The following is a 22,771-nucleotide window of genomic DNA, read 5'->3' as shown; positions in this document are numbered from 1 at the left end:
TTGGTACCTTGCATGGCTTCTGCCGCAATCGGTGTATGAATGCGTGTGTGAATGGGTGAATGTAATGCACAATCTATGTAAAGCGCCTTGGATAAAAGGCGCTATATAAATGCACCATTTACCATTTAGAGCCTCTCTTACTTGCACAAGTGACAGTCTGCTTAATTTCTTTGCATGCATCTCATAACCGTCCTGTTATCTTACTTTTACCCATGTCTCTTTATAGTCTTATGACTATATTGCACAGAAAATGATTTCAATAATTTGTGATGTGACACAAGTTGAATTTGAAGTAAAGCTAATGCACCACCACAGAGTGTTGGTACAGCTAATGGCCTTCTTGGCAAAGAGCAGGACTATCATTTCCGAAGACTGTCAGAACCTAGTGGTCATGGAGCCCTCTGAATTTTATTCTCTTGGCAAAGATGTAAAAAGATGTTCTTTAGAATATATATGGTCACATTCATTCTGTGCCGTTCTTCAAGCCTAGAAGTTTGTCTGAACTGAAAATGTCCTTTTTCCTTTTTGGCTATACTTAAATCCAAAATAAAAGTACACACACACAGTCACACACGCGTGCACACATACGTATTTTCATATTCCTTTCAGATGGCAAATGTATACTGTGCTTGACAGTGAAATTCCATGACGAAAAATATTCTATTTCATTTTGATCATGGTTTTCATGCAGGCGTACTTGTAGACTAGAGGGCGTTCAGAGCTCTACCTCATGAAATATTTACACAGGATTGCTCATCTTCACAGTCGGAATATGAAATTCAACGTCTTAGCGTGGAACCCTTTTTTCATCAAGCGGCTCGCTTCCCCATCGCATGTCAGAACAATAATTGCATTGATATGGCAAATCACACTGGACGTTTGCTTGTAAATGTATGGCTAATTAACTTTGAACCCAGACTCTTCCCAGTTACAGTACCGCACCAGTGTTCCCACTAATTAAATAATAAATTAACTGCATAGACCCGTGGAAAAACTGCTATAAACCTGGACCAAAACGTGCGTGCATGTGGGCTGGGCCGGTGGAAAATAGTCCCCCGCAGGTTGAAAGCTAAGCCTACGTCCCTGAATTTGGAGCACGGCCATGTGACTGAGCTGTGAGCGCACACACACAAACAAACAAACACACACACACATACATACATACAAGGACACAGACGATTTGCATACACACTCTTTGTTTCACAGTGAGGGTAGAATCTACCAAGGTGAGAGATTGAGGGCGGGGGTGCATTTAAGAGTATGTCAGAGTGATGCTGCTGTAGCTATCGTGATTTTATTGCCTATGTCCGCTTAATTTTGTTTAATAGCTTAGACAGGCAGCAGATTAATGTGTTAATTATAAAGCACTTATCGTGACAAAGTGCTTTACATAAAACGGAAGAATTATAATGAAATTAGAAACCGAATTAACGAAAATATGATGCCGTATAAAATCTAAAGTGCAATTAGAAAGGAAACGGTACAGCTTTTAAATTATGGAAACGCCTTTCGATAACAGTACATTCCAAGTAGTTAGTTAAAAGCAGACGCGGCTCTATCAAGCCTGAGCTCCTCAGGCAGGTGGTTCTAGAGTCGAGGAGCCATCAGCCATGCAAAGGCACAGTCACCCTTTTGTTGTTCAGCCTCCACCCAGGATGGAACGGTGGTGGGGAAAAAGTACTCACATTTGTCCCCATTTTGACCTGAGATCAGATTCTAAAAATGTCTTCTACATCCTGACAGTTTTCTGAAAAAGCTATGTTTCTATGTCAGTGGTTCTTCGATTTTTCAAAAATAGCAGACCTACAAGCTCGTAGCGCGCCACTCGGTCGCAATGTGACACAATGTGTCACATTGCGAGCTTGCAAATCGGCTATTACCAAATGGCCGAACTCTATCTAGAGCTGAATTGGCTAATTTATGTTTTGTAATCTATATATAATCATTTATAATAATAAAACTCTAAAAAGTAACTAATAACAAAGGTTTTCGAAAATTGTAGTGGAGAAAAAAGTACAATATTTGCGCCTGAGATGTAGTGGAGTATACGTTCAGACTTGGATGGTTAGAGCGGTGCGATTACAGTACAGGTCGACCCGGCGCGGTACAAACGGGACGAACCGAGGCGAATATGTTTATTCGGGTCTGAGTGTCAGTACTCGGTACCCTATTAAAATACTCAAGTAAAGTAATACAACAAATAAAAAATAAACTCAAACTTTTACTTAAGTACAGTACTTGAGTAAATGTACTTAGTTACTGTACATCATTGCTCATGAACAACCAGCAGGCTCCTGCCTGAGGGCCTCAGTCAGGCTGCACACAGGCTCGTATAAAAGTAATAATAAGTCAAAAATGTAATTAGGGGCCAGGCCCAGAATAATACTCAATCGATGAACCCAGGAACCATATTTAGTCCTCTGTTTTGAGGCCATGTGGAACAGCGACTTGGAGAGGCATATACTTCAAATGTGAACTACATCTGCCAATGCAGAGGCGGGGCGGGGGTAGAGTTTTAAGGAGGGGGTGCAGTTGCGTTGGCAGTTGCAGCATTAAAAGGAGAGCCATTTGCTGATTGCAAAGTATGAGACACTGAGGTAGAGGTGCTGGTTTCAAAATGTTGGTTATGGTACGCAGCGGGTTGTATAATGCAGGGATGAACTGAACTGAAAAGACAGAGAGCTCTGGACTCAAGACAAAAAAACAAACCATGGACATTGTGAAGGAAAAAAAAGCACTTTTGTATTGAAATGCCTTATTATATTTTTGAGTGGTGTAAACCACTCCTACAACTGGCTTTGTTAGTCTGTGCAGAAAAAATGAGCATGGTTGCTATGTTAACCCGGGTGTGATTTCATTACGTCAGACATGATTTCATTACGTCAGACAGGCTATATAAGACCTTACACCACTCAGTTCACACGGGTGTGATTTTTATACTGTATGTAATTTTCATGTGAATGCATACATTGTAAACCCTGAATAATTTTCAATAAAGTATATATAAAAAGCGAAAGAGAAAGCCCCAAAGAATCCAGTAGATCAGCTCAACGGAAAAAGCAAAAGGAACGAAAATAACAACACTGTTATGGATAATTAATGTCCCTTCTCCCCTCTCTCTCTCTCTATCCTTTCCCACCCTCCATCCATTTAGTTCCAGTATCTGCTGTCTGTTAGTGCAGTGACCTTTAGTGAGTCTGTAATCCTAGCACAGTTCTGAGGCACATAATGTATGAAAATCCATACCGTTTTCTCCATACCGAGCACACAGTAAGACACGGGGCTCTCGCCTGCTGACAAGCCAAATCACGGCCCTCGCACTCGACGGCTTATCATTACCAGTAGCAGTGAGCCACCCAGCTTTCCCTCGGGAGGCGAGTTAACTTCTCTGTCTCATAGAGGCAACTTGACCTCTGACGCTGAGCGAGACACAGCCTAAGAGCAGAGATTCCTTTAATCTGAACATCCTTTCCACCCAGAGCTTGTCATGTTCTACTCCCACTCCTTCACATTCAAGTGCACCCGACCCACAGTCACGACGCCGCAACAGATGATGATGTTCTTCTGCCTCGCTCGTATGAAACTTCAATCAGGAGGCTTATTATCCCCTGAGCAGATAGGATGTCGGGTACTAGGGATGACTGTTAAGAAAACTCTGAAGGCCTCAAATTGAAACACGCAACGTTCCTCTTATTTGCATGTCCTTATAGGACCATACCAGTCTAAACGCGTCACTGTTTACTCAAGCTCAACCATATGACTCAAGCTCAACCACGTGTTGTGCATAAACATAGACCATTTGTCTTGTTTCCTTGTTAGAGGTTCTACAGTTTGTTTCACATCACAGTTGTCATCAGTTTGTTTACATCCTGAATTGATTCATGAATGCAAACATTCATGATTCATGAGTGCAAACATTTCAATTTTGTTTACAATCCAGGCACTATTTTCACTGTTTTCAGCTAGATTTTCCAAATCAATCTACATCTTAAAGGGATAGTTCAGAGTTTTTTAACTTAAGCTGTATGAAATACTTTCCATTAATATAGTGGTTGCAACTGTATTAATTGATTGACCGAGTCCCGTGGTGGGAGTTCTGCTCTGGTTTTGATGAAATAATAAGTAGTTCCGGTCATTTTGTGGGGGGCCACACATTAAAAGTAAATTCATCCACATTTGTATTGTTGACCTATTTCAAAAATATTAGTGCAACTTTCGTTCATGTTTTACCCCTCTATCATATGGAACTACCATATCCTACCATATCACTACGCCCAAAAAATAGCAAAGAAAAAACAAACCGAAAACAATCATTTGACGTTTCAATTCATGCAAGCTGACATTTGCATTGGAAAATGGCCAGCCAAATGTCGAGTATACTTTAAGTCATAGTCAATAAGCTAAGCATGTCAGACCGGTAGGGTATGGTAAGGAATTAATTGTATGTGGACTGATGTTGTGTAAAACTGGTATTATATTACTACTCATTACTTGTAAAAAACAAGGCAAGCTAGGTGTGCACAGTTGAGCTGCTTCAACACCCTCTGGTGGACAGATTTGCAGACAGAATGACATAATTATATGCACAAGCGAACAATCCTCAGGATAGTTTTGCATTACCTTTTAACTAATGTGCCTAAAGAGAGAGAGAGAGCATTGCAAAAACAATCTGGTACACGAATGAATAACTTTCCATCAACATCCATCTAGAGACATCCATCTTTAACCCAAACAAACTAATAATCGGACCTCTAATATGCATAAGTTAATTTAGCTTCCTGGCATAATAATGCTATGGCAAATAAAGCCAGCACATAATCCTGTAGATAAAGTAAAGTTTATAGACAGATTATTAGACCACTTCTCTCAAATGTACGTATACAATATACATGAACCACTTGAACTTTATACTTAGTTGACCCCCATGGGCGCTATACTAGGCCCATCCTGTTTTCGCTCAACACTAAATATCTACAAGCTCACAACATGTCGCAACGTGATTTTTACCGTATGTTAGCCCCAGATTTGGGACGCAACTTGGTGCTCGCGAGTTAGCCTGGCTAATAAGCCAGACCGAATCAGCCGTTGGCAAAAAAAAAATTGCCTGCCGGCGGATTACGGTCTGGAAAGGCTCAATTGTACGCCCATTTCCTACACCAGAGAACTGGTGTGGCCAATCGGGACACGGTATGCTATATGGGCGGGCTTTGGTACAGTGACGTTCAATGCTTGAGACCTTTGACTGACAGTAGCTCTGACCAATTGCGTCAAAGAGAAAATGTTTGAACCTGCCCCCCGGGAAACAAGATCCATACACAGCATCTCCAGACTCAAATACCACACGACAGTGTGATTTGAGTCTGGCTTATTAGCCAGGCTCCTCGCGAGTAGCATTGTTTGTGCATATTCACATTAGTATTGTTGCAAATCGGTACCACATATGCCGTTAATCATAATATTTGACATATGTGTTTTTCTTCACTAGATAAGTCTCTCGGGAGACATTTGACAGGCACGCAACTATTTCTGGACTGAAATGATTTTTTCGATTGAGGTCTCCATTGTATACGTATATAGGCCTAAAACAAAAACAACAATGAATTGAGTCCATGTCATTGAAAGTGACCCTTAAATCCATATCGTCCACAGACTCTCCCCAGGGCTGGTCGGGGCATGGCTATTCCAAGATGGGAGGAGAGTCCTGATATTGTTCTATCCTTAGCTGCAATCGATCCGCTGACATGCAATGCCCATCTTAACCTATCCTCTCTGTTCAGCTCTCCTGCTCCTTCCATCACTTTCTGTTCCTCCCGGCCTCTGGTCTCCGGTGTCGGCTCGTCGTTTTCCCTTTTTTTAAACGGCCGTTGTGATCTTTGCTAAACGCTGTGGGCCCTGTCTGCTGCATCTTTTTGCTCCGCTCTCCCTTGGTATCGCTGCTCCAGATCTCTGCCGCGGCACCTGCCAACGCACACACTGGCAACGCTGGCTTGTATAGTTGAATGGCCCTCTGGCCACCAAGCTCTCTTTCTCTCTCTCGGCTGGCAGAGCGGGTTTAAAAAGGGGGGGATGTTTGATCGTCATCACCGGGACTAGATAGTGAGTCGCCTATTGGCACAAAACCCTGCCAGACAGCCCCCCTCCCCCTCTCTCCCACTGCATTCTCTCTCTCTCTCTCTATTTACTCAAGTGTTGTACTTACAGTAACTACAATGTTGAGGTACTTTGAATTTAGATGTGTATTTTTTATAATTGTTAATGCTGAGCTGTGAGCTGAGCACATATTGACTTTTGACTCGACTCCAATTATGTGAAAACCGTGGTTACTAGTTACTTTGCAGATTTAGATTGTTATTGCAAAACATACATTGGCCTGTTTTATACTTTGGTTATTCAAAATTAGCAGATCTACAAGCTCTGCACATTGCAGCGTGTTGTGAGGTTGTAGATCAGTGAGATAGGGCTGAAGTGGTTAATTGATAACTCATAATTTGTGTATGTTTGGGTCCAAGCCAAGGGTCCCTTCCTAGAAATGTAATGGAGACCAAGGCGCTGGAGGTTCGTGTTCTGGGGAGGAAAGCTGGGCAGGAAGGGAGATAATTGTTACTGCATGTATTCCTACGGGCTAACCTGTCAGCAGGGAGTGTTGGTGTTGGTAGCCACTGACCGTGTTGTTCCGTGAACGTCAATTTGCATTGTGCTATTTGCATTGTGGGCGTGGAATTCTCTAAGTGATTACTGTCCATCAAGCTCTCACTCAATCTCTCTCTCCCCCTGGACTCTCTCGCTCCCTCTGCACACTCTCTCTCTCTACCTCTCTTCTTAACTCGTCCCCCTCTCTCTGTTGCTCATCACAGCACACTATACCACAAGTGGGTTCAGGTTCCCACGTTGTGTTAGCCTGACACTGCGATTCCTCTCCTGGTGTCCTGGTTTCACTGCCTGTCTGATCCGCTTGATAAAAGGAAAGTATGTCACCATGGTGCAGACAGGTCAAGGTTCAACTCTTGAACAAACCACTGGCGCTCTCGTTTGAAGGAACGAGCCAATTACTGCTTGGTGCAAATGTGTTTGAGTCTCTGTGATGTGCTCAAGTTCTGGCATGAATGCAGGCTTTAGCATCTCTACTCTGGGGCTAACATTCTGAGAAAATAGCAGATCCACAAGCTCACAACGCGTCGACCATTTTCAATATTTCTGTTTAGAGAAGGAGGGGGCCAACAGGCGGGGACCTAGTATAAAGCCTTTGGGAATAAGGTCAATTACAGGGTATAATGTCAACACTCTGTAGAGGCTGTTTTGCATTATGCACTTGGAGGTATCCAGCTATCCACAAGGAAGTTCATGTTTAGAATTCAAACTGTTGCATTCTGCACTTCTCAGTGTCTCCATTCCGTACCGCAGTTTGAACGCACACGTCAGTAAAACAATAGTGTAAGGACAAGTTAAACAGGACACCCAATCAAACAAAAACTCTCAGCTTTCAAGTTGGCCCACAGTATCCGGTTGCCATTGAACTGGATCGCACACGAGTGGAGCGTTGAAAGGGTTATTGTCCCGCTTTTTGAGGTCTGTGAGGACTCTGAAAACGGGACATCCCTTATTGTGAGTGGCCTCTTGGGTGAAGGGCTTTCGAGGCATTAGAGTGTATTATTTTAGCTCATGTCCCAGAGCATCGCACCACACTAGCACAGTGGCAACAACCTAAAAGACCCACATGTGTGTGTGTCTGCGTGCGTGCGTGCACCTAACAATGCACACACACACACACACCACACACACAAATCCCTCCCCAGATGAAGTTTGCAATTATTCTCACAGCATCGACTTCCTTCCCACACCGCCAGCAGCGATGGAAGTTATTGAGGTCAAGGAGAACTTGAGTGGCGGAGAGATGAGAGTAGTTGCAGATACAGAAGCACCGTCACCAGCATGTCGGGCGGACAGCTAGGACAGGACAGGACAGGACAGAACACTGATGAGGGAGACTGGACTTGGCAACAAGAGGGGAAACGAACAAAATCCAAACAAACACAAACTAATCAGAAAGAGAGAGAGCAAAAACAGAGCGGACATTAGGGCTGGTGATATGGTCACAATTTTATATTGCAATTTTTGACCAAATTCCTCAATGTTGTGATATTAATATCGTATTATTTTGACCAAATACCTAAATATCGATATTGTGTCAATTTCTTATTGTGATTTTTTTGTATATGTTCAAACAAAAATATGAGAATAGCTGATCCTACTGTAGATCGGATATTTTCTGAAAATTGTCAATTTGTGAAAGTATAATAAAATCTCTGACGATATCTAGTCTCATTATCACAATATACACTTGCGTAAGCCATGGTGCACTGGACGGACGGCGAGAGAGAGAGAGAGGTCTTATCAGGTGAAGGAGAGGTGGTGGTGGATTGAAGGGCAGATGGGCGACGCGGGAGGTGAGATGTTAGGGGTTGGGCGAGGGTGGTTTGGTCTGTTCCAGCTGCTTGCTGGCACATGCTTTCATGACAAGGTTACAGTACGACCCCTCTAGCTCTCTCACACCTCATCTCTCTGTTTCCTTTTTCGCTTTTCCCCTATTTCACGGTCTATCTCCTTCTCCACTCTTCTCTCGTGGTCACTGCCATCTCCGTTTTCCCACCTGCTCTGACTAGGAGACGAGACCGCGTTCCGACCGCCGCGTGCAACGGGAGAATGTCTATGTCTGCCGATCCGCCGCACAGTTGAGAGTGTGCTGTCACTGTGCACTGTGATGGGTAGAGGCCCTGCATCGGGAGCAGGATCCTGTGGTACCCGCGCGTCCCAACGCAAATGTTGTGGGCGGAATTTAAATATCTGTGGCCGGTAACAGGCGGTCAAGATAAAAGTCTCAAAATCCTGCATCCTCCCGCAATTAACCAGATCTTATACAGAGCTTATACACTTTTGTAAGATTAAGATATGAATATGTCAGAGGAGAGCGTAATTTCCCCTACTCTGCTAGACATCGCACGTGGAGTCTCTCTCTCTCTCTGTCTCTCTCTCTCTCTCTCTCTCACGCTACAACCTGTGCGTAGCTTGTCACATCACGGTGTCCATGGTCACAATATAATATGCCTACCTACAATTTTATGTCCCGTCGCAATATAAACTCTTTGCCTGGGAGGTTTTGACGCATCCTGGTCCAAACGCCCTCTGCGCCGAGTTCGCCTTGTGGCGCCTTTTTTTAATATCAATTCATTACGGTTCACAACTGTGTCCTGTACGCGCTCGTAACACTCCGGTTGCGGTGTGATGAAAAAGAACTACAAAAATACCCGCTGACTTATGCCGTATATGGGAATGCAGTTTCCTCTTTGCACTTCATGTGAGCTCCTGTTATTCCTACAGCATGTACAGTTGGGTGCCACCGATATTGTCCCTTATCATTTGACCCATTTAGGCCTGACCTCAACATTTTAAAAAATCCTTCTAAATCCTACAGTTTTCTGAAATAAATATTTTCACGATTTTTCAAAAATAGCAGACCTACAAGCTCGTAGCGCGCCACTCGGTGGCGCGCTATGAGCTTGTAGATCTGCTATTTTTCAATAGCTAAATTATAACATGTTTAAAACACCAAAAGGGGTTCCCGCCCAAAATGGGTTAACTGTCCTTTTGCGCAGATCACGCAAACCTCAGCAAAAAGAAAAGGACAATATCGATGGCCTCCAACTGTACAGTAGGAGTACATGATCGGCTGTATGCCACTGGTTCTCAAAGAGGCGTCTGGGGTCCACCAGGGGTCCTTAGAGGATTCCAGGGGGTCCCCAGCAAAATGAGCAACAGTAACTTCAAGGCCTTTTTTATATTGTGGCTATTCAAAGGTAGCCGTGCTAGCCTACAAGCTCATATAAGTTCAAGCCCTATTTTATATTATGGCTATTCAAAAGTAGCCTACAAGCTCACAGCTTAGATGTGCTATTTTGAAAGATCTTTGCAAATCTTTTCGTATGGTGGTTCCTGGAAAAACGCTTTTAAAATGGGCTCTGCCACCTAATGCATATCAATGTGACTCGTGAGGCTCCTTGACATGAAAATGTTTTGAGAACCACTCTTTTAAAGTATGCTGAAACTCAGTACTTTGCTCCCTGGAGGGAAATTCAAGGGAAATTCAAGTCTCATTGCAGACAGCTCTGCACACAGAAACACAGAGAAGGCAAAGGTGAGAGTACAAGGAAAATAAATAAATGAAGATGCTGCGGTTCATTCTGCAGAGAGAGAGAGAGAGAGAGAGAGAGAGAGAGAGAGAGAGAGAGAGAGAGAGAGAGAGAGAGAGAGAGAGAGAGAGAGAGAGAGAGAGAGAGAGAGAGAGAGAGAGAGAGAGAGAGAGAGAGAGAGAGAGAGAGAGAGAGAGAGAGAGAGAGTGGGGGGATGGATGCAGTGTTGAAAGGTCCTCACATTAATATAAGACAAAGGACAATGGTCTGTAATGCCTCTGTTCCATGACAGTTCTGAAGCCAAACGTGTTTGCATGCACTGATCCGTTGTATGAACGATTATCGTTTTGTGTATTCCACTGCACAACAGTAGATCAATGTAGAAACCTTGTTTCGCATCGGTATTAAGGTGCTTTGCTGAGTTCCGATTCATGTCTGTATTTTGTATCTTGAAAAGACAAAGGTGGCCGCACACACTCGTAGCCAAAGTGCTGATACTTTATTAGAATAGGACGCAGAGAATAAAAAACACGTTTCGGCAGATGCAATCATGCAACTGCCTTCTTCAGAGTACTGTATGTTACATCAAACCATTTGCCCGGTGAAAACCTGAGGTATTTACCTGAATAGCCTGTAATCAACTATGTGGTAATTATTGTAGTTGATAGCGACTGCAGACCTCTATAGTTGTGGATTTATCAATTGTTGTTGCCTCTCCTCAACCATCCGGCAGTAGTAAATATTCATTCAATAACTTTTGTGTCGCTTTCCCACGGGGACTAAAATCGATAAGTGAATACCTACCATATGTCGTTAAGCCACGCACCGGATTGGTTTGGCTCAACATCAATTCATTATATTTTTTATTAACTCATTTATTGCGGCTAACTGTTGGCATAAACCCCAGTTCCAGGTGCCACCATACGCGTTCACTTTAAAAGACTGAGTGGGACAGTGGCAACGAAACATCCATGCCATGGGCACAGTTTAAAACGCTCCAAACCGAACGGCACAAAACCGTTCGCAGATGAAAATGCAATTACACAACATAATGTGTGCCTTCGCTTTGTGTAACCGTTTTGAAAACCATAATCTAACTATTTGCTTATCTAATGTCATGGTCACTTCTCTCTGCATTCGGCTCAAGGGAGAGACCGAATCAAGATGCAGCCAATGATCTCAGGCATGACATCAGTCACCTATATGACTTATCTATGAGGCATGTGTATTTGGGCAAGGTTTCAGCTTGATCCAACAATCTTCATATGACCACCGCGCTCTGACTATAGGTGCGCCACCCGTTCAAAACATATCAAAATAAAGGGTAGTGGGTCGCACACACCAAGACTGCAGTTCAAATATAGTTTATTTCATATTTGAAACAAATGGACAAACGTTTCGGCTATCCAGCCTTCATCAGTGATGAAGGCTGGATAGCCGAAACGTTTATTGACGTTATATTTGAACTGCAGTCTTGGTGTGTGCGACCCACTACCCTTTATTTTGATATAGCTTGATCCAACAGCCATTGACCCATTATAAAACTAAACATAAACATTTCAAGTAAAAGTATAAAACTGTTGAAATGCATGGATGAACTTCCTTGGCATACTGGCAACATGAACACTAAATATGTCGCTGATCAATCCAGCAGTTAACCCTGGATACACACACACACAGACCCACAGACTGTGTGCATGCATGCGCGGCGCGTGTGCGAGGGACATTATGTCTAAAGCATACATTCACAACTCCCCAAATTCCCAAATAAGGCAGAGGCATCCACCACAACAGCATTGTGGGAGGCAGGGAAAAGCTTGGGAATGAGTCTAGCTCTGAAGGCTCAGGAAATGGGGGGGTAAAAAAAGAGAGGGATGATTGGAAAAGTATGCCATGCCGGCTCGCCACATTATAGACGTCTCGCTTTCCCCATTTCCTGTGCCGATGACGAAAGGGGAGAGGAAGGGTCTAAAAATACACGCGCACCCCCACTTCTGTCAGGAAGGCCATGAGTGGCCAGCTCAGCAAGAATTTCCCCTTCACTCACTAAATACGGATCGTGTCGCACCCCCTCCCACCCGCCAGTCGGGAGAGATTCGATCCCACAATGCAACGCTGTAGCTCGTGCTGCGGTGCATGCCGGTAGGCAGGTTTACCTCTAAGTTGGATCACATCACACGTTTCAGTCGATTTTCCGTTCACTTCTCTTCCTCCCACTCCGCCTCATCCTCCCCCTCGCATCCTGCAGGCGCACATGTAAAAGTTCACACATCAACCTGGTGCGAGAATCACACATCCTCTCTGATCATTACCTTCCCCGGGCCCACTCACTTTGCTTCCGTTGCTTTTTTCCATTGCCACCAACAACTGTCTTGCTTTCTACTATCTCAACCTCTCTCTTTTCTCTCTCTCTCTTGGGTTTCCTGACTCGCACCTCCTCACCAATTCCCTTTAGTTCCTCACTCCCTCTCTCTTGGGTTTAATATGTCTTGCTTTTGTTTTATCCGCCATTCATAGTGCATAACGCGCGAGGCAAAAAAAGAAACTGCTGGAAGTTGAGCAGTAACACTGGCAGATGAATTAACAGAAAAATGTTTGCTGTCACTGGTGATTTCCGAGGCAATTCATTCACATACTAGCCTTCAATGAAAACACTACTAGAGCCATGTAAAGAACCAAATCTACTCAAGCATCCTGTCAGTGCTTTTGACACTGACAGATGCAGCAAACCAGGCCCCATCGCTGTGATTTCCACTGTGATCACTTGACAACAAGGCAGGCACACAAACAGAGAGGCCTTCAGGCACGCCTGCAGAGCGTGCAGGTGCATGTCCCTAGGCGAGCGCGTGCCTACACCGATCTGCCGATGGCCTTGTGCATCGACCCTTGTCTGAGTTGGCAAGTTGTTGTTGTGGGCGGCGGGCTAGCTAAACATGCATGCGGGCGCACGTCACTTACAACAAGCTGGAGGTAGGACATCGTAGCCAATGATTATGTTATGCATTAGTCAGTGAGGAAAGCATACATACTACTAAAGCTACTTCATCGCTGGGGTAAGTGGGGAAGATGAATGAGAACCATCCTTCCCTCAGTGTGCCCTTGAGCTAGGAACCTCACCAACAATGATCCAGCAAAGCTGCTCAATGGTAGCCTGATTATCAGACCGTAGCTTTCTTGAAGCTTCAGTCTGACATTGTCTCCTGTCTGAGCGATTTCAAGGGGGAGGGGATTCAAATTTCCCTCAACCAGTAGCCATTGGTGTTGTTTTTCCCTCCTTCCTCTGTGTGTTGCGCTGCGTGATGACGCTGAAAACGGGACTCGGTGCTGATTGGTTGTTCGTTAGACCCACCCCCACCACCGATTCTCATTGCATAATACATTTTTGTACCGAAGAAATTATAGGTTCACAGTGCAACACCAGACTAAGGCCCAATCCCAATTGCCTCCCTCAAGCCCTGAGCCATGAACCCTCGTTGACTTTAGTGACGTCAGCTGTAAGTGCTTGAGGGTGAGAGGCTGCAAGGGCTCCAAATTGTTGTGAAAGGAATGGGACAGCACTTTGAAGATGAGTCCGCCATTCATGACACTTTGCATCACTTTATAAAACCTGTCCTTATTCACAGCCAGTGCCTACATGCATGACATGTCTATCATGTCTATTTATGTCGTTTTATTATTAGTTTCATAAATACACTTTCCTGTGTGATAGGGGTTGTAATATTCATATATAATAATATTCATCATAAATTGCATTTCCATATTATTTTACTTTGCTCATTAGTCATTTCTCATCATGTTTCCCTTATTATTATTATTGTTATTAAATATATAGCCTATCCTTCCATTCCGTCTCCCTTTGAGAACAGTGAGAAAGCACTATTGTGTTTGTTGACATTCTAACCGCGGTACATAACTAATTTGCATACTTAAATGATTGACGTTCGGAGGATCCCCCTCATTCCCCTGGTAACGCTATGAACTGTGGGTAATTTCTTTGCCAAAGTCAGCTAAAGTCAGCATCGATGCTGACTTTGGCAAAGGGCAGATAAAGGGGCGGGGCTGAGCCCTCACTGACTTACGAATTTCAAATGGGACATCCCTCAAGCCCTCACAGACTTCACATGAACGCGCAGCTAAGTCAGTGAGGGCTCATTGAGTCAGCAAGGGAGTGGATTGGGATTGGGCCCAAGAGAGGGTCTTTTGGCTGGATCCAGGCTTGCTCAATGGCCAGTACCGAGAGAGAACCTTCCCAGGCCTCAGGGGACTGTGTGCATACAAGCAGAATGCTTTTAATATGCACACAACATAATCTAAATTATGTTCAGTCAGTGTACTCTTTCCCTGGGAAAATATGGACTGAAGGAGGGGTCATATCTAAATGTGTATATATACTCTAATAACACAACAGTCTGCATCAAACGGAACACACCAGACCCACAGTGGTTCTCGCAGTACCAACATCATGTCCTTCCCGGGAGAGTCAGATGGCACATCTGATTGAAGACCATGGTGTATTGCTGCTCCAGAGGCTGCTGAGTGATTCCAGCAGTAGCAGTAGGGAAACGAGGGCTGCAGTTGTCACGGCTGCTTGTAAACTCACCCAAGCCGCACGGCACCACATCGACTGTTCTATTTCTGATAGGGCCTCTGCTATCGGGGGCATTGCCGTTCTCGCAGCACTTCTTCTCTTTCAGAAAGAGACGAGAAAAGAACAAGACCGAGAGTCTAAAAGCCTCGCTAGCACCCCTTAGAGGCAGTGCTGCTCCTTACAAACGGCTGGACCGCAGAGTGGTTTGAACTGAGCCTTGTGCTCTCACTAATGAGGCTAAAAGTGGAAAACCTTTTAGATTGTTATCGGTGCCAGAACTGGGGAGTATATTGTATATTCACCCGAAGGAGTGCCACATATTGTAAACAGCAGCACAAGTTTTAAAGTTAAATAAAATAGACAACTATATTAATTAAAAAGCTACAAAGTATCATGCTGCAGCTAGAGGAAAGACCATATGGGTCACAAAACACTGTAAAGGTCAAAATGCTATCTGCCCGTTAGGGTTACCATAAGGGGCTATTTGTGCATAACTGACCAAAATCTATTTTTGTTCCCATGTGACACATTCTTCACTCAAACTTTAAATTAAAATATTCAACAGCCTGTGATGTGAACAATAAATCAAATGCCATTTACTGTACAGTAGTATATATTTTAGATGGTTGCAACAAAAGAATAATGATAAAATAAAATCGATGTTTAAATATGAAAAACACTATTGTACAGTACACGGCATTGAATGTTTTTTTTTTAAATCGAACTGATCACTTGGCAGTATGCACTAGAGCAGGGGTTCTCAACGTTTTTGGCCGGGGACCCCCGGAAATGCTTTGGCAATGTCTCGGGACCCCCGCCCCGCCCCCTCCCGACCCCCAATATAAATTGACTGCTACAATAACCTTAAACCATTTTGGGCGGGAACCCCTTTTTGTGTTTTAAGCATTGTTATAATTTAGCTATTGAAAAATAGCAGATCTACAAGCTCATAGCGCGCCACCAAGTGGCGCGCTACGAGCTTGTAGGTCTGCTATTTTTGAAAAATCGTGAAAAAAAAAAAATCTTTTATTTATTTTTTATTTTTTTTAATAATTTGGGGACCCCCTAAAATATTTTGGCGACCCCCCCGAGGGGTCGCGACCCACGGGTTGAGAACCCCTGCACTAGAGGAAATGTTATGGGGTCACTCAAATGGCTAGAGTTGAATCAATGTGTACAGCAACTTCCACAGCAATCCAACCAATAGTTTTAGAGGAATGTTGTTTGGGACAGAATAAGCGATGGAGCAGCGATTGGCACGGCTATCCTATCCTTAGAAAAAAGTAGACAAAAATAAACCCCACCGCTAAACTACTTTTACATCACCGAACATATCTGCAGCCATTCCTCCATGAACAACCCTGCATTATTTTCATGCAATAACAGAGGCACCTAAATTGAGAAAATCCTTGTACAATACAAGACAATTAGAGTGAAGGGCTTGGTGGTGTTGTTGTTAAACCACAACACCACCAAGCCCTTCACTCCAATTGTCTTGTATTGTACAAGGATTTTCTCAATTGGCCACTTGTCTCTCCTTCAACCAGCTTTTATGTTGGAAGAAGCATTGAAAGAATGCGAGAGAAAGAAAGATAGAAATACGGTGAAGTGTGTGTTCGTTCGCCGCACAAATCGAGGAGGGACGCCCGGGGAGATCTAATGGCCGAGTGAGACTAATGGAGCAAAGGAGCACGACGGCATGGAGGGTGCACTGAGGAGAGAGGCCTCTATTTCAAAAGAGACAGACATCAAACAGACACAATGAAAAGGAGGGGAAAGGAGATATGATGTACAGTGAGCTAATTAGTGAAGTGCACAAAGAGCATGCTCCCCCAGCCTTGACTGTAGAGAGATGTTGTTGGTCCTTTATAGTACTAAAACAACGCGTCTTGTACGTGTGCGCACGCACACATACAAGCTTTTGTTCCCCCTGGGTTCATTATAACTCACTGGGTTCTGAGAGTAATTGACTTCCCTTTCAGCTTGGCGGGGAGGGCAGAGGAGAGGAGACCCACACTAGTATTGTTTTCCTTGATCACAACAAAACACGCCTCTTAACCACATAAGCCCCATTTGTCATATGACAAATAGTGAAAGAACTAGATACACACACTTTTCTTTTAAGCTCTTGATTTCTTTTTTCAACATTTGCCTATATGACATGGTTTACAGTGGTTAAACCGAAAGTTCCCATATAATGACGGTTTTATTAATATTTAGATTTTTCATTTCCCTCCATCTTTGTCTGATTTGTCTGTAATGATCTGCGAGCAAATGTATCAGTTGGCGTTTTGCCTCGTCATGAGGGGGCAGCCGAGTAGCCAAACGAAAACAAACGAGCCCAATGACTACCGGTATTTTGATTCATTAAAGCAGAGATGTTTTAGCCTGGCTAATAAGCCAGACTCAAATCACACTGTCGTGTGGTATTTGAGTCTGGAGATGCTGTGTATGGATCTTGTTTCCCGGGGGGCGGGTTCAAACATTTTCTCTTTGACGCAATTGGTTAGAGCTACTGTCAGTCAAAGGTCTCAAGCATTGAACATCACTGTACCAAAGCCCGCCCATATTGCATACCGTGTCCCGATTGGCCACACCAGTTCTCTGGTGTAGGAAATGGGCGTACAATTGAGCCTCTCCAGACCGTAATCCGCCGGCAGGCAATTATTTTTTGCCAACGGCTGATTCGGTCTGGCTTATTAGCCAGGCTAGAGATGTTTAGTACTGATCAGTAAACAACAACAACATGGTTAGGAAGCCCTTAACATCAGTGCATGTATTGTAAAGTAGAAAAACTAGTTTCCTGGGTCATAATGTGTATTTACGCCTGTAGCTAAATGTGTCTTTACATGGGTTATCCATGTAGTCTACTGTAGAGTATTTTTATGTTTGTGTATGTATGTGCATACACAAAGTCTGCTGACTAACAGGAGATGTCCCTCACAGTAGAATAAGGCCTCAGCAGCATGCATCATGAGAAACACACCCCCCACGCTCCATGATATGCACAGCACACTCCATCTTCCAGTATGGAATCACATACAGTTGGGTGCCACCGATATTGTCCCTTATCATTTGACCCATTTAGGCCTGACCTCAAAATTTTAAAAAAATCCTTCTAAATCCTCCAGTTTTCTGAAATAAATATTTTCACGATTTTTCAAAAATAGCAGACCTACGAGCTCGTAGCGCGCCACTCGGTGGCGCGCTATGAGCTTGTAGATCTGCTATTTTTCAATAGCTAAATTATAACAATGTTTAAAACACCAAAAGGGGTTCCCGCCCAAAATGGGTTAACTGTCCTTTTGCGCAGATCACGCAAACCTCAGCAAAAAGAAAAGGACAATATCGATGGCCTCCAACTGTAATATCAAAATCAGACACACTTTTTGACTCATTCAGCAAATTGATGCCCGGTTGCACAGCGCTAGCCCTTATTTCATCTTGGTGCAGGAGGTGATGGCAGGAGTTAAAACAGAGTTTGCCACACACAAGAAGGTTGACTTTTATTCCAGCTTCAAGTGCTAGTTAAAAGCTCACCCTGTCGGCTTTTTTCGTTTTGCATACAGCTTCCGGTCTGACCAAAGCTATTGTTTAGGAATTATACAGGTGTTTTATATTGATCTAGCCTATCTCATAACAGGGAAATACAATTAAGAAATACATTGGATAGGTAGACACGGATCTCACATCTGTTGTAAATGCAATGAAATAATGGCTATGCAGCTGCATATCATGTTGAGTGGGAACCTCTGTCAAACTGTTATATTTCAGGAAATGGAAAGATAATTAACCTTGTTTCAATGGGTCCAATGTAGTTATTATTTAGTCACAAGCCACAGACACGTACACGCTTTCACTTAAAAATAGCAGATGCTCACAACGTGACACGTACGTAGCTAATATTGCTACTTTTGTGTGACAGTGCAGTGTGAAGAAATAGGGCATTTAACTTATTATTTTAAATAAGTTGAAATGTGGATATACAAGGTTTCTGCCTGATGGCTACAATATGGTATCTGGCTGCTAAAGGCACACTAAAACACTAAAGCCATAATATGATAAGCATAACCAGCACCATTTCCTCTACAAACCAGCAACATTTCCTTTACATTTAATACCATTTTATACCACAAAGCCACTGAAAAGAAAGGCTAATGTTTATAGCCAAGTCTGATGCTGTCCGCTTAATGACTTATCACTCTTTTTCCATAAACTCGTCAGAGTTCGTCCTTCTTTAAACGACCCTCCACATCCATCATGCCATTAAAGATTTACAAACAGCAGGCCACCGCTGTAGAGGTAGGCGTGTCATCCTGCCCTGGTGTGGCCCTGCTTGCCTGTCACTTCAGCCCACCAAGGGCCCCAAAGGTCACACCTGTCTCCCTAGGAGGAGGTCTATGATGATAACGCAGTGGTTCTCAATCATACATTTTCATGTCAAGGTTATGTATGTTGCGCTGCGGACCCCCATCTGGAAAGCTCTTCTGCTCCAGGCCCCCATAAGAGAAGATTTGTGTTCAAACTTTTCAATAACATTACAACCTCACAACACATTATTGTGATATAAGGATGTAGAAGATCAACTACTTTCAAATAGCCAGAGCTTAAGTGCGCTAGCCCCTCCTATAAATCCAGCTTTGGTGTCTGTCCACAAACTTTGTCCTACACAAACATTAAATGCCCATTGACAATGAATGGAGAATGTTACGTCATAGTGTCTGAGCAAATACAAACAAATGATGATGTACGATGATAAGAGCGCCCCTCACTTCACACAGGTGTGATTTTTCAGGTTGAGAACCACTGTCTTAGAGAAGCTGAATGATGAGTCATTGTGTGTGTGTGTGTGTGTGTGTGTGTGTGTGTGTGTGTGTGTGTGTGTGTGTGTGTGTGTGTGTGTGTGTGTGTGTGTGTGTGTGTGTGTGTGTGTGTGTGTGTGTGTGTGTGTGTGTGTGTGTGTGTTGCAAGTCTAATTCAGCTTCCCACACCTATCGCTCTCCTGCATCCGTGTTAATGGTCAGAAGCCCTAATTCAAAGTGACGTGAAGACCATTTGCATGGCTAATGTATTCCGTCCATACATGCTGTCGGGACAGACATCACAGCATCACAACAGAAAAGGGTCACTGCTATGTGCATTCTATATTGACAAAATACTGCAGTACACGGTCAAATCTGGACAGTTAATCAAAATCTATTTTTATATTGTGTCTACCCAGAGGCCCTTTCCTAGAGGAAAGAAAGAAAAAAATCTGTTTGTAAATCACCAATGATGAACAGACCTATGTTAGGATTGATGTCATTTTTAACCTGACAGGTCAAATTGTAGCCTACTTAATCGCTTTCCTGAGTGAGTCAAGCTGTACGTCTGTTGGCATGCTCTCTCACATGCACTTTCGTCTGCCCCAACTCATTTTGTGCACTTAACCACTTAAGCCCTATAGTAGGACAAATGGCGAAACTAGCCGATTGGCTGCGTCGCCATGCCGTCGGTGTGAGCTTGTAGATCAGGTTAAGTGTTGCCAAACTTTGAGTCAAGATCCTAGGACTGGAAGGGATGGTTGACTTGACCTGGAGGGACAGTTCCTTCAAGACGTCTCTGTCATTATTTAACAGAGGACATTGTCAAGTTGCTCATCACCCCATAGCAACTACAGCCGAGTAGGACTGCATTGTTGGCATTAAAGGCTTAGTTGTAAAATATCAAGAGTCTTCAAATCTCTCTCTCTCTCTCTCAGCCCTTAGTTGAACTGAATGGCATATATGACACTGAATACTACCTGCTTATAAACGTGTGTGTGTGTGTGTGTGTGTGTGTGTGTGTGTGTGTGTGTGTGTGTGTGTGTGTGTGTGTGTGTGTGTGTGTGTGTGTGTGTGTGTGTGTGTGTGTGTGTGTGTGTGTGTGTGTGTGTGTGTGTGTGTGCGTGTGCATGTTATGCACAATTAAGGCACGTGAGTGTATGTTGTGTCTGAGTTACTGAGACAGTGATGGTGCCGTCACACCATCCGTTTATCTTCTTACGTAACAACCTGGCTAGCATTAGCAAGAGTAAACACTGGCAACGGGAACTAAACATTACAAACTACTTATTCCGAAACCACATGCCACAAATGACTAAAGCAGAGAGTGTTTCTGCCGTAGACAAAATAATCATCATGAAATATTCATCAATGAATATTTCCTCAGGCACCCACTAACCGTAGAGCAGGACCAATAATGAGTCATTATTAATATTAATGACCATAACACTGCCACGCTCGGCTCATCATTATGTTCATTATTGGGCCACTAAATGACAATCAGAGAATGACCGTATAGTGGCTTTAGAGTTAGACCTATAACTGCTATTCAGCTTCCAAATACAATTACTTAGGAATTTTACAAAATCAATAGGTCTCAGTGGCTAATACCAAGGCTGGCATGGAAATTAATGGAACTACCGGGAGTGTGTGTGTGTGGCATGTGCGCACGTGTGAATGTAGCATATGTAATGTATGTCACAAAAATGTAAATAAAACTATATTATTATAAAACTATATATATTAACTGTGACTGATCACAGTTAAGGATAACAGTTGTGAGTATTATAATCACGCATCATTCATTGTTGATAGACTAGGTAGCTACTCATTATATTCATATTCACTGTGTATCCAGGTACTGCACTGCTATACTGATTGACACTGTACCTGTATCCTATATCACTGTACATATTCACTGTTATCACTGCATGTACCAGTATTCACTGTTGATAACCTGTACATATACAGTATATCAATTCAATCTTTATTTCAGACTTAGGGGAATCCATATCACAATAAAAACACATCATAAATAAAAAGAAAGAAATATACAATAAAGAGTTCCACCATGTTCAGTTTAGATTTAGAACATACAAACAATGGTTCTACAGTCTAGAGTAGAACCTGGCAGAACTAGTTACTGACTCAGATGCTCTACACATAAATCTATACAATTCTATAAGATTGCGTATCACAGCAGAGCACATGCGTACCCCAACACTGACAAACATCTGGCTTGCACTGGAGCTTCTTGGAGCTCTCAGTAGTAACCTCATACACTCATTATAAGCCACTGTCAATCGTCTGATGATACTGGCTTGTTTCATTGTTTGTAGCGACACCATAGGGAATTTGTATCCATTCATACTGGTGATAGATCCATATTCAGGCTGCAGGCATATTCTCACTGGTGATGGATCCTTAACCCATTTTGACCTGAGATCAGATTCTAAAAATGTCTTCTACATCGTGACAGTTTTCTGAAAAAGCTATGTTTCTATATCAGTCGTTCTTTGATTTTTCAAAAATAGCAGACCTACAAGCTCGTAGCACGCCACTCGGTGGCGCGCTATGAGCTTGTAGATCTGCTATTTTTCAATAGCTAAAGCATAACATAATGCTAACACCAAAAGGGGTTCCCGCCCAAAATGGGGTTTTAATTTACTGATAGAATATGCAGCTGCACATGTTAGATCACCAGACCCAGTGCTAGACAATAATCTGTTTATTTAATTCTATATCTTTATTCTTATGTCTGTTCTTACCTGTAGGCCTACCCCTCATGTGTTTCACCCTTACTGGTGTTGCTGCTAAGACACCTGAATTGTGATGATGGATCATACAAGTTTTAATCTTATCTTAAAGCTATACAAGTTAGCCAAACATCTGCAGACTGTGTGAATGCTGAAAATTGAAAAATCAAATGCATTTTCACTGCATGGGAGAATACAGATTCCCTAGAGTTCCTTTATACAAATAAAGTAGGCCAATGTCCTAATTTGTGTCCTAATGGCGACGTCTTATAATTAATATAGCATACCCTTGTGGCCACAAGGACAAGGTATATATGATCCCTTTGAAACAGTGATGGTTGAACATACAGTGCAGCCGTGACGCCGCCTACTGGCTCAATGAATAACGGGTCGTCTCGTACCCCACTTTCTTTATCTCCAGTAGGCTACATCTACATGAAA

General features: G+C 43.2%; 1 protein-coding gene across 1 annotated transcript in view; it reads right to left on the bottom strand.

The window, feature by feature from the left end:
• LOC306937863 (hippocalcin-like protein 1) overlaps positions 1–22,771 on the bottom strand; it is a 50,396-nt gene that overhangs the window by 26,401 nt on the left and 1,224 nt on the right. The window lies entirely within an intron of this gene.

This window comes from Electrona antarctica (assembly GCF_951216825.1).
Source record: "Electrona antarctica genome assembly, chromosome: 15".
In the NCBI taxonomy this organism is placed as follows: domain Eukaryota; kingdom Metazoa; phylum Chordata; class Actinopteri; order Myctophiformes; family Myctophidae; genus Electrona; species Electrona antarctica.
This window is presented reverse-complemented; position numbering and strand designations above follow the sequence as displayed.